Below are 11,720 nucleotides of genomic sequence, written 5' to 3' on the forward strand. Positions count from 1 at the left end.
CTGGGAGTCCCCAGAGAGGTGGAGTCTAAGACCCGACCTGACATATAGACACAGACAAACAGGCACACACAGACACAAACATGCATTCCCACCCTCATGCACACATATACAAACACTCAGCACTCACCCAACGTAAAGATAGACATAAACGGACATGTACACACAATCACACTCACCAAACATACTCTATACCCCGGGTCCAGGTACCCTCTCCCCCAGCGTGGGAAACGGCACCTAGACCCAGGAGATGTTACCCTTTCCCCCGGGGTGGACACAAGCAGACCGCCCCAGGCTCCGCAGCAGCAGGGAGGCCCCGCATCCCTGATCCCAATCGGACGGCCAATACCTCCTCCCAGCCCCCCGCCCCGATGGCCAGCAGAGAACGGGGGTGTGTGTCCTGATGTCCAAATTCCAACACAAAGATTTGACATCTGGTTTAAAGTCAAACTCTTGAGTGGCTAGGCTTGTTTTAGTGGAAAAACATGCTCAATACTTAGATTTGGATTTGTACCTTGTGGCAAATAAAACTGCAACAACAAAGACATTACATTACACACATTAAAGAAATTAACCACAAGAAAGTCCCGCAGTAACATCACCAAAAGTCAAATACAACTATGTGCGCTCATCATATCATGTCATATCATATTATATATCTCCTGGATTTGTAGGATACTAATATTTACACTTTGTCTGATTTCCTTCTGTATCCATGTTGCCTGATCTGCTTCTTCTTTCTCAATCTATTTGTGGTTTATAACTAGGAAAAAGCTGAATAGATGTTTTGATATGAAATTATGAACACAGAACTGTATATAGTCTGTTACCATTATACTGACTTCATCCAGGTTTCTATTTATATTATTTTATGTTTTTGTGGATTCCTCTGTGTTTAATCCTTAGTTATTATTCATCTCTGGCTCTCTGTCACAACATATCTTTAGTTGGTCCAGAGGCCAAAGACAAAAGCTCAGTATCCTCAGAACAATGACTCCTTAGCATAAATACACACACCTCGACCTGCTTGTCTGCCTGCAGCTATTGTCTGGATCACAATACATTCTTCTTGTTCAGCCATATTTCAGTAAAATACGTCAGGCAGCTGTCCCTGTGCTCAGTGAAATATTGACTTTATCTCTTTTGGTATTTTGTAATAACACCCATGTGTGAGCGCCATTGTTGGGAAAGGCTCCATCACATACCTGCACATCAGCCTCTTTACTCTTGTACTGTAAATATGTTAACTCCTATCCTTCACTGTCCCATCAAATCCAAATTGGCAGCTGACACAACAGGCTGACTGTAAGGATTTCAAGTTCTTCCAAGACTGTAGCAAAAAATACCAGCCACTAACACAGTGGTTCCCAAACTTTTTTTGCTAGGCCCCCTTTGTTTTACAAATAAAATGTTTTTTCCTGTGTAATAATATTCAACATTGCATCAATATATTTTTCAAAAAATGCCTCTCTGTGCAAAATGGGTTCAAAAACATAGACAGCTGTGGGATCCTGTTTGTCTGTGATTTGAACCAGGGGAACAAATTACAGCAGGATCAGCCTGATGTTGTTTGTATCCCGCTGTAACTTTACTGTATAAAGAGCAAACATCTCCAAAATGTCAGGAGTAGTTAGTCATTACAAGTGTTTGTGAACTAAAAATCAAGAATGTGGGATTCTGTTTGTCCGTGATTTGGAGAGCCCAGTGCGTGCTCCAGATGCAAGGGAAACTAATTCTGTCGCAGAGACCTACCTCCGCACTTGTGCAGGTGAAGCCAAAGGGAAGATATGCTTCACCATATTTTCTAGTCTTTGGCTTGGAATGAAGTTGGTTTGGAAACATATGCTTCATCTCCTGCTTTGCGTTTGTGTGGGCGTCCTGTCAAAAACCTGTCCATTATGCTAGCAGTGTCCAAGCGTTCTTTTTTTTTTTTCTTTTCATACCGCGCCCCCGTAGGGGGCAGGCCCCACACTTTGGGAACCTCTGCACTAACAGATTGGTATAGTGGTTAAATCTTTTCATACTTAGATATTTGCTCCTGTTGTAAAGGAAATGTACATTATGAGATAAGTTCAGCCATTCTTTTACTTAGCTTAGTAGAATAGGGCTAGGATATGCTAAATGTTACTGTAAAAGAAATAAACTCGTGTTTATTGTTAACACAAATGACTCTTCTAAAATGTCATGTGTACAATGTTTCTTTTTAGGCTCCGCCTCCTCGGAAGGTTGAAGCATGGGAAACTGTAACCATATTTTGCTACTGAAACAAATCAATCAATATTCAAATTTGAGTTGTCTAACTGGAAGAAAGAACTTCTGAAGAAACATATATATATCTATATATAGATATAGATATATATTGCTAAATCCATCTTCATTCGTTTGGTCTGCTGGCTCTTTAAAATAATTATTGTGACAATGTAAATGTAACCTTTAGATGACTGCGATGTGGATCTGTCACTCTCAGTGATTCTTCAAATCATCTTTTAATTGAAGAGTAAACAGAAAAGTCATAGTAAACAAAGTTGTCGTATGTAATACTCAGTGGAACGGTTACATTATACAAACTGTAAAATGTTAAGCACGGTAATGATATTGGTTTGTTTTAGGGACTGCTTGTTTCAGCTGTAGCTAAAATATACTAATAACACTAAAAAACCTATGTAAGGATAATAACCCTATCCATAACTGTTTCACTGGTGACCGTATGGATATTAAGGGAATAATGACATTGCTTTGCATGGTGTTCCATAATGCCAATCCTTCCAACTTAGCTTTCCACACTGTGATTAAAGTTAAACACTCTGCAGAAGGTCTGAGGTAAAACTCCAAAAGTCCACCGTACAGCCTGGAATTGATACAGGAAGAACAGAAAAGGGAAAAGGAGGGAGGAGGAGAGGAAGGGCGGAGAGGAGGAGGGAGAAAATGGCACTTGATTGGTGACAAAAGATAACAAGAAGTGGCTGCAGGGAGCCTCCAGAACTCAGAGTGGTGTGAATAGACCCCATCTGGTTCCTTCACGAAATGCTGAGGAGACACGGATAATAGGACGTGCACACACTCTCTCTCTCCCTGATGTGTTCTGTCTCAATCTCTCTCTCACTGCTCTGCCTGACCAGTCCCGGGTGGCCTCATCGCCTGGTCCAGGATCCCCCAAAGAGCTCTCGCCCATCGTCTCTGAGCGTACACTTAAGCTAGACCAATTTAACGTGAGAAAACGTGAGGAGGGCGAGACGCACTGTCCATCTGTGGCTGGTAGTTGTGTGGGGGCGACCACAGAGGGGGCACATCCCCTCCCTTTGTTCATTTTTCTTTTCAGAGGCCTTGTTTAAAAAAAAAAAAGTTTATAAAACTGCAGGCAACTTTATAAACCAACTCATAAAACGGTTCAAATCTTCTGAATAAGTTTGAGCTCAACAGCAACTTCTAAATCACATTTCTGCTGCTCTTCTTTTACTGTTAATGTCAGCAGATACTGACTTAAAGTTGATTTCTATGGGTTTAATTTGCAGAAAATTACCCTCCAGCACTAACAATTAAAACCCAAAGCAACCATTTTATAATGTTTTAGAAACACGAGTTACAAATAATATTTTAAAAACACATCATTAAGTAATTATTTAATGTAATTGTTAACCATAAATAAATATTAATGATCACTACCATTTATTAGCAATACTTTGTTACATAGTCTCACCTAATAAATTCATAAATAATAAATAACCTATGTTTGTCCTTCCCTAAAAGACCCTGTTATTGTACTGTTGCATTAAGGTACAGAATTGAAGTTAAAGGCTGATAAGTATGAAATTTAAAGGGTAGCTGTGCATTAGTTAGCGATTTTGTATCTCTTATGGTACAGATATACAATTATTATTTCTGTGTATACACAGAAAAATACACTGGTAACATTAATTGTCATATTTTCAACATTAAAGTAATTTATTAGTTACTGTAAAATGCTGAAAATATGCAAATGCACAAGTGCAAAAAAGAGAAAAGATTTAAACCTTTTATTTTTTTCATCTTGCCTTATTGTTGTATTAATTTGCTGCAACTAACCATATTAATCTGTTTAAGGCTAAGATTAGAGATACAGTTAGGTTTCAGTTATACATTTGATGAATAGGGACATTTTCAGAAACTTAAATTAAATCTGAGGCAATGTGGTATTACTGTTTTTTAAATTGTAAGTATTTCTATTTGACTTTCCCAAATTGGTCAAAGCTTTATAAAAAGGGGTTTTATTTGATTTACTAATGCGAACCCGAATGAAACCCCACTCTTAAACCTAAATAGGGCACTGATGCTGGATATAAGTGGGGGTATAAAGTATAGTTTTATATCATTCAGATTCCTAAACTGTGACATTTTAATTAATCGCTTTTTTGAAACAGCGGAATCTAATTTGAATGTCATCTTAATGATTATAGGAGCATTTCCTTTTTTCTTTGACTGTATACAAGGCTGTACATTTACATAAAAATCCAGAACAATGTAGACAAACCATAAACACCTGAGAAAGAAAGCAGGGGGCCTATGTTGAGACCCTTGAGGGAAATCAGACATTGGGTCCAACACTAACCCCTGCAATATGAATTCTGGCAAATACATTTGTGATAATAAGAGTAGCCTGCGTTCAAAGTATGAGACCTGAGTGTGTTTGCTTGATCCAGCTCTCCTATTGTGTCTTTGGATTCATGACAGCTGAATACCTAAGGGAGATGTATGAATATATAAAATACACTGGTGAGTGTTGCTGTCTCATTGAATATGCAGCCATCTGACACACACACACACACACACACACACACTGAAACACATGGTTTTGCTGCTGCTGCCTATAGATGTAGCGAGTGGGATTGCAGTGCTGTCCACTCACTGAGGCAAGGACACAAGGAAAATGTTTGTGTGCATGTGTGTGACTTTAGAAGCCACCATGTGAAGATTATTTAGTGGCCCCACCTCACCCCTCACCCTCCCTTTTTAAATAATTCAGGGCCTTCCCTCATCGGTCTCATTATAAATATTTCAGCCTCTGTGACAGGGAATGCTCGTCTAGTGCAACAACTGGGAGATATGTTCTCAAAGAGGATTGCTGTGTGCGTGCACGTGTGTCTGTGTTAGCAAGAGCGTGGCACAGAAACATGCATAGGCACAGAAACAACTTCTTGTTTGTGACTGTGAGCACCTGTATGTCTCCGCACTCATTTTACCTTCATTATTATATGTATCTACGTATAGATGTACAATGGCTGTGGAGGAGGAGAGGGAGCAAGCCATACATGCTCACAGGACACTGAAGGCCACTTTGCTCTTTTTCTGTTTGCTAATCAGCCCAGCTGCCAGAGGCTAAAAGCACCTGAGTGCTAATCCATGGCTCCATTTGCACACACGCACACAGATACACACACTTGCACACAAACAGTGACATTCATCTTCCCCCACAATCAGATCAGGCACTTTACAAAGAGAACAAGAGTAGTAGAATAATGCTACTTCTTCATTCATATTAAGCCTTATGGCACTGAACACATCAGTATCACGTGTATGGAGCCCGTCTTTTCTGTGTTCCTGTGGAAAGCAAAACTGGGGGTAAACTACAGCCTGCAGTCAGCTTATTATAAGGCCCAAAACATGTTTTATATTTCACAGCTTTAAACTGGTCCTTCCTGGTGCAAGCACAAGCAATCATGGTAATGCTGCTGGGTCCAGATGTCCAGCTCACCTAGAGCAAACATCAGTGTCCTGTGATCTCCTCTGTGTGCTTCAATTCAATTAAATACAATTTTATTCTAAGGAGCTTGGAAAGAAAAGCGTCTGGACTTCTTTAAGTTTCTTTAAGATGTTTCATCTGAGAAGCTCCTTTAGTTCTATGAGCAATTGGTGGAGAGTCCCAGAAGCCCTATTGAGAGTGTCCCAATAAGGTCGTGGACCTCCATTGTTCCTCTTCCTAATCACAAGAGCGAAGGTGTGAAAATGGGTGTGGGTCACAATCAGCCAAGTGAGTGTTAAGGCGTCTTGGAAGGATCTCAGAACTGGATTATAGATGGCAGGCAGTTGGTTTCATAAGCCAACACTCACATCCTGGGTGATTTTATCTCAGTAAGTCACACGATAGAGTGGGGCAAGGTCCCACAATGGGTTCACCAGGCTGATTGTGACCCACACCCGTTTTCACACCTTGGCTCCTGTGATTAGATGGAGAATTGATAGGGGCTCCATGACCTTACTGGATCACTCCTAATAGGGCTTAGAATATGGGACTCTCCACCAATCGCTCTGAGAACTGATGAAGCTTGGATGAAACGTCTTCAAGAAACTTAAAGAAGTCCAGACGCTTTTCTTTTCAAGCTCTTTAGACTACGATGACCTGGATGACTGAGAACCTTCACAGACAAATTCAGTTTTATATAAATGGCACCAAATCACAACAGGGGCCTCAAGGCACTTTATATTGTAATGTAAAGAGAAAAATCCAGAGAACAGGGGAGGGGAGGGTGAGGGACACAGGATAAAACACATGCTTTGGAAAAAACCCAGAGATTCATAATGCTAACAGTTAATAACGAAGGTGAAAAGAGCAGAGCGAAGAAGAAACAGTGCATCATGGGAAGCCCCCAGCAACCTAGGCTTATTGCAGCGTAACTAAGGGAGGGTTTAAGTTCATCTGATCCAGTAATAACTTAAAGCTTTATGAAAAAGGAAACTTTTATGCTTAGTCTTAAAAGTAAAGAGGGTGTCTGTCTTCCAAACTGAGACCTGGTTCCACAGAATAGGAGCGCGAAAGACTCGTTTACAGGTTCATCTCCTTAATTTAAAAGACCTTTTAGTTTCTTTTAATGCTTCAATTCGTGATGCAAGGGCTGCTTATTTTTCAAACCTAGTCTCTAGGAGCAGAGGTAACCTTAAGGTTCTATTTGACACAATTAGGGATATTGTTGCTCCGGCTTCTGCTGCTGTCCCAATTTCTTCGAATGAAGACTGTGAAAATTTTCTTTCCTTCTTTGTTGAAAGGTTAGCAATGTAAGGAGCAACATCTCTCCCTCCATGTACCATTTGCCTGCTCCGATTTTACTTAAGTCTGTCAGATTTGAAAGAGTTTCACCAGTGTCTTTACCTGAGTAGTTGAAGCTGGTCACTTCAATGAGATCATCCTCTTGCCCCCTTGATATTTTATTTGGGTCTTTACTTAAAAATGTTTTTGAATCTATTGGCCCTAGTGTTCTTAAAATTATTTTTAAAAACACTAGGGCTGATCGTGGCTCAAGAGTTGGGAGTTCGCCTTGTAATCAGAAGATTGCCGGTTCGAGCCCCGGCTTGGACAGTCTCGGTCATTGTGTCCTTGGGCAAGACACTTCACCCGTTGCCTACTGTTGGTGGTCAGAGGGCCCGGTGGCGCCAGTGTCCGGCAGCCTCGCCTCTGTCAGTGCGCCCCAGGGTGGCTGTGGCTACAATGTAGCTGCCATCACCAGTGTGTGAATGTGTGTGTGAATGGGTGGATGACTAGTAAAGCGCTATACAAATACAGGCCATTTACCATTTATTAATGCATCTCTACTCTCTGGTCAGGGCCCTGGTTACTGTAAAAGTGCACCCACTTTTAAAAAAAACCTAAACTTAATCCTTCTTTGCTTTCCAGCTACATACGCATCTCAAAATTGCCTTTTATTGCCAAGGTTTTAGAAAAGGTTCTGGCCAAGCAACTCACAGTTGTTCTAGATGAACATAACATTCTTGATAAATTTCAATCTGGCTTTCGTAAGGCTCACTCTACCGAAACTGCACTTCTTAGAGTGTCTAATGATGTTTTGATGAATTATGATGCTGGAGAGTGCACTGTTTTGATGTTGCTGGATCTGACCTCTGCTTTTGACACTGTTGGTCATCTTATTTTGTTAGATAGATCAAACCACTGGGTGGATGTATAGGGTACCGCATTGGAATGGTTTAAATCCTATTTGTCAAAACGATCTTTCTCTACCTCTAAGTTCAGATCCTCCGTCAGCTCTCTTGCCTATGGGGTGCCTCAGGGCTCTGTCTTGGGACCGTTATTGTTTTTGTTGTATTTACTCCCTCTTCTGCAACTTCTCTCTCGCTCTTTCTCTGATATTTCATGTCATTGTTATGCAGATGATATTCAGCTATATATCTCTTTTAGGCCACCTGATGTTTCTAAGCTCCAAATCCTGCAGTCCTGCTTAGATTCCGTTAGAGATTGGCTGGCTGGTAATTACCTTCAACTACATGCTGATAAAACAGAACTCATTGTCTTTGCTCCTGAGAAATTTGTTCCCCTCGTGGTTAAAAATCTAGGCCCTCTTGCTTCTTATATTAAACCCTCCATTAGGAACCTTGGTGTTACATTTGACCCAGCTCTGATGCTGGACACATGTTACATCTTTGGTTCGCTCTTGTTTTTACCATTTAAGAAATATCGCTAAGCTGAGTCCCATTGTGTCACATTCCAAATTGGAAATGATTATTCATGCTTTTGTTTCATCTCGCTTAGACTATTGTAATTCCTTGTTTACTTGCTTAAGTAATGCCTCCCTGGAACGACTGCAGGGTGTTCAGAATGCTGCTGCTAGGCTTCTGACAAAGCATCACAAACACTCCCATGCCACGCCCCTGCTGATTCAGCTGCATTGGCTCCCTGTCAAGTTCAGGGTCCATTTTAAGATCATAATCATGACTTATAGGGCCCTGCACAGTGTAGCTCCAACTTACTTAAGTGATCTTCTCCTTTCTTATCACCCCAGCAGGTCCCTCAGGTCTTGTGACCAGGGGTTGCTGGTTGTCCAGCATACAAGGTGAAAAACAGAAGGTGAGAGAGCGTTTGTCAGCGGCTCCCAGACTCTGGAACTCGCTCCCTTTGAGTTTGAGATCTGTGGACTCAGTTACGTCTTTTAAAAAGCAGTTAAAACCTCTGTTTAAACTCGCTTTTCGTTGATTTTGTTTTGTTTTAGATTTTAATTACGTTACTTACTTACTTTAAGTAGTAATTTAAGTAGTTTTAAGTTTAATTAGTACTTTGAAGTAAGCCAGCAGTCTGTATTGTGGTAATACTGTGCTATGAGGTCTTTAAGATAGAATAGAATAGAATAGAATTCAACTTTATTGTCATTGCACATGCACAGGTACAGGGCAACGAAATGCAGTTTGCATCCATCCAGAAGTGCTTTGATAAGATAAGATAAGCTGGGACCTGATTATTCAAAACCTTGTATGCAGTCAAAAGACAAAAGGCTTGATTTTTATTATTATAAATTGATAGAAAACCACTGCTGTAACATGCTAGGTTGGCTAGCGAAATAGTTGTTTACATGCATTTCACGTGAAGCCTGCATGAGCCAGAGCTAACTAGACATCATTATAAAGAAATATTTAGCACCGTATTTGGATTCAAATGACCTCTCCTGGTAGTACTAGTGTTAATAACGTCTGTGTCAGGTGTTGAGGAGCGAGGACACACTGATGAGAAGCGGGCTACTGGAACAAGAAGGCATAAGTGGACAAGAGATGAGAATAGGTAACTGTTGAAATGCCATTACGCATGTAATCCAGGAGAAAGGGACATTATATGAAACAGATGTGGAATCTCTGGATTACTGAACACCCAATGTCTGGAGTAACGCTGAAGCAACTAGTAACTCAGTATTTCAACATCTGGAAGAAGCAACTGCTATCACAATTAGAGATGGATGAGGTGCAACACAAATGCTACAGTAAGGGGAAGCCAGACCATACATGGAATGCCATAACCACACGCCTGACATAGTATACAGAAAGATCTGTGTCGGGTATGCCTTCGAAGTACCAAGGTCAAAATGGGATACGCCTGCCAGGGTAGTTGAGAATGACCAAGCTAAGATCCTGTGGGACTTCCAGATACAGACAAACAAACTAGTGATGGCTAACCAACCGGACATAGTAATGGCGGACAAGCAAGCAGAAAGCAAGAAGACAGCTGTAGTGATAGATGTAGGTATACCAAAGGATAGCAACATCAGGAATAAGGAGCATGAACAGCTCGAGAAATACCCAGGGCTGAGAGAGGAGCTAGAGAAGATATGGAAGATGAAGGTAAGTGGTCCCTCAGGGCAGTAACCCACAAACTAAGCGAGTGGCTACAGCATATCCCAGGAAGGACATCTGATATCTCTGTCACGAAGAGCATCCTAGGAAAAGCAAAGATGCTGGGCATTACCTTCAAGCTGACTTCATTACTACTTAATGTACTGAATGTGCTGTCATCTCTGAAAAGCACAGAGTTGCTCAATGGCTCCACGGTGCCAGGCAGTGGGGACAGGGCCCACTTGAGGACACTCAGGCCACCCTCATGAAATCTGCTTCTGATTGTTTGCTCAGAGACATTCACACTAGTGGCCTGCTTACAGTCTTTTTAGGGCTCTAGCAGTGCTCATCCTTTTCCTCCTTGCACAAAGAAATAAATATCAGTCCCGCTGGTGGGTTAAAGGCCTATTGTAGCCAACCTCTACATAAAGGAAGGGGAAAGAAAGGCTCTTGGGTCTTTTGTCATTCCTGGACTGTGCCATGCGCATTGAAGAGAAGTTTACTGGAAACCCACACACACAGACCAGTACCTCCTTTTTGACTCCCACCACCCTCTAGAACACAAACTTGTAGTAATCAGGACCTTACAACACCGGCAGAAAATGTTCCCTCTAAGCCAGAAAGGAAAAAGAAGGAACACACAATTAAAACATGCGGTTATCCTAATTGGGCTTTCATCAAGTCAGCAAAGAGGCACAGAAAAGAAGATCAGACACCAGTTAGGGAGGATCAGAAAGACAGACGCAGCAACATTACCATTCCCTATGTTGCCGGTTTCTGAGAAAAACTGAGGAGAGTTTTCTCCAAGCACGACATCCCAATGTACTTTAGATCCAGTCACAAACTCAGACAGAAACTGGTTCATCCCAAAGACAAAACTCCTGAACACAAACTTAGCAATGTGGTGTATGCTGTACAGTGTAGTGAGGAATGCTCAGACCTCTACATTAGAGAGACCAAACCGCCACTTCATAAACACATGGCACAACATAGAAGAGCCACCTCCACGGGACAAGACTCGGCAGTCCATCTGCATCTAAGGGTCAAAGGTCACTCTTTCAAGGATGCCAATGTTCACATTTTGGACAGAGAAGACAGATGGTTTGAAAGAGGAGTAGAAGAGGCCATTTATGTCCACCGTGAGCGACCATCTTTGAACAGAGGCGGGGCTTACGGCTGTCTGCCATCTATAATCCAGTTTTGAGATCCTTCCCAGACGCCTTAACGTCCACTCACATTGTAGGCTATCTGACCTCAGGAAATCACATGATAGGGTGGTACCAGGTTTCACAATGAGCTCACCCGAAACCTTGGCTGATTGTGACCTACACCCGTTTTCACACCTTGTCTCGTGTGATAAGGTAGAGGATCATTAGGGTGTCCATTGTCCCTCTTGGGGGGATACTCCCCTAGGGTTTAAATCAGGGACTCTCCACCATTTGACCCTAGAACTAAAGGTTTTCGGATGAGAGGTGAAAAGTCTTCAAGCAACTTAAAGAAGTCCAGAGGCTTTTCTTTCCAAGCTCCTTAGACTACGATGACCTGGATGACTGAGAACCTTCACAGACACTTCTTGGGTCTCATTTCAGGGGCTCATAAGTATTTTTGTCACTGAACAGGGACAACATTTTCTCAACATGGACTTT

At 41.6% G+C, this 11,720-nt stretch overlaps 1 pseudogene; it reads left to right on the top strand.

Moving 5' to 3' along the window:
• Positions 1-9,933: 9,933 nt before the first annotated feature.
• On the top strand, positions 9,934-11,517 carry LOC147306319 (uncharacterized; annotated as a pseudogene).
• The last annotated feature ends 203 nt before the right edge of the window (positions 11,518-11,720 follow it).

Source organism: Aulonocara sp. 'chitande type north' Nkhata Bay, linkage group LG19, assembly GCF_057382095.1.
Source record: "Aulonocara sp. 'chitande type north' Nkhata Bay isolate Kocher_YH1m ecotype deep benthic linkage group LG19, A_spYH_male_GT1.1, whole genome shotgun sequence".
In the NCBI taxonomy this organism is placed as follows: Eukaryota; Metazoa; Chordata; class Actinopteri; order Cichliformes; family Cichlidae; genus Aulonocara; species Aulonocara sp. 'chitande type north' Nkhata Bay.